Source organism: Hyla sarda, unplaced genomic scaffold (genome assembly GCF_029499605.1).
Source record: "Hyla sarda isolate aHylSar1 unplaced genomic scaffold, aHylSar1.hap1 scaffold_813, whole genome shotgun sequence".
In the NCBI taxonomy this organism is placed as follows: Eukaryota; Metazoa; Chordata; class Amphibia; order Anura; family Hylidae; genus Hyla; species Hyla sarda.
The window spans coordinates 86,557-87,271 of NW_026610840.1; the positions used below are offsets into that span (position 1 = coordinate 86,557).

General features: G+C 48.1%; 1 non-coding gene across 1 annotated transcript; it reads right to left on the minus strand.

Annotated features, from left to right (window-relative positions):
• Positions 1-524: 524 nt before the first annotated feature.
• On the minus strand, positions 525-715 carry LOC130347186 (U2 spliceosomal RNA). Its single transcript, XR_008885164.1, has one exon. It is a non-coding gene; the product is annotated as a U2 spliceosomal RNA (small nuclear RNA).

Here is a 715-nt window from a genome sequence, read left to right on the forward strand (position 1 = left end):
ATGCATGGTCAATGTACAGCAATGACACACCTGTGTGAACAGCCAGGAGACCCCCCCCCCCATGTTATGTTACATAGTTACATAGTTAGTACGGTCGAAAAAAGACATATGTCCATCACGTTCAACCAGGGAATTAAGGGGTAGGGGTGTGGCGCGATATTGGGGAAGGGATGAGATTTTATATTTCTTCATAAGCATTAATCTTATTTTGTCAATTAGGAACATTCAGCACCCACCCGCTATCAAGGCAGCTGCCTATCATGTCATGCCCTACCTGCACAGGTGTGCTGGCTACTCAAATGATCCAATTAAGGAGGCCATTTAGTCAGCAGCAGCAGAAGTCCTGTGCCTGGACGCTCCAACAGGGGCCAGACACAAGCAGAAGCAGAAGCAGCAGAAGCAGCAGCAGCACCACCTTTTGTTTTTTGGCTGCAGCAGCAGCAAGGCCCACAGGGCTGGCTAGCTGGCTAGCCAGCAAGCAGGTAGCAATGAAAGTAGGAATCTTTCTTTTTAACCCTGTAAGGGGGTGGTGCACTGTACCCGAAGATACTGCCATATCGGGTCAATGCATAGGGCGACGGAAGCAAGCTTCGAAATCGGCCCCCGTTCTCAAAAATCCATTTAATATATGGTCCCCAGATAGGGGACGTATCAGATATTAAACTGATAAGAACAGATACTACACTTGATCTTAGCCAAAAGGCCGAGAAGCGAT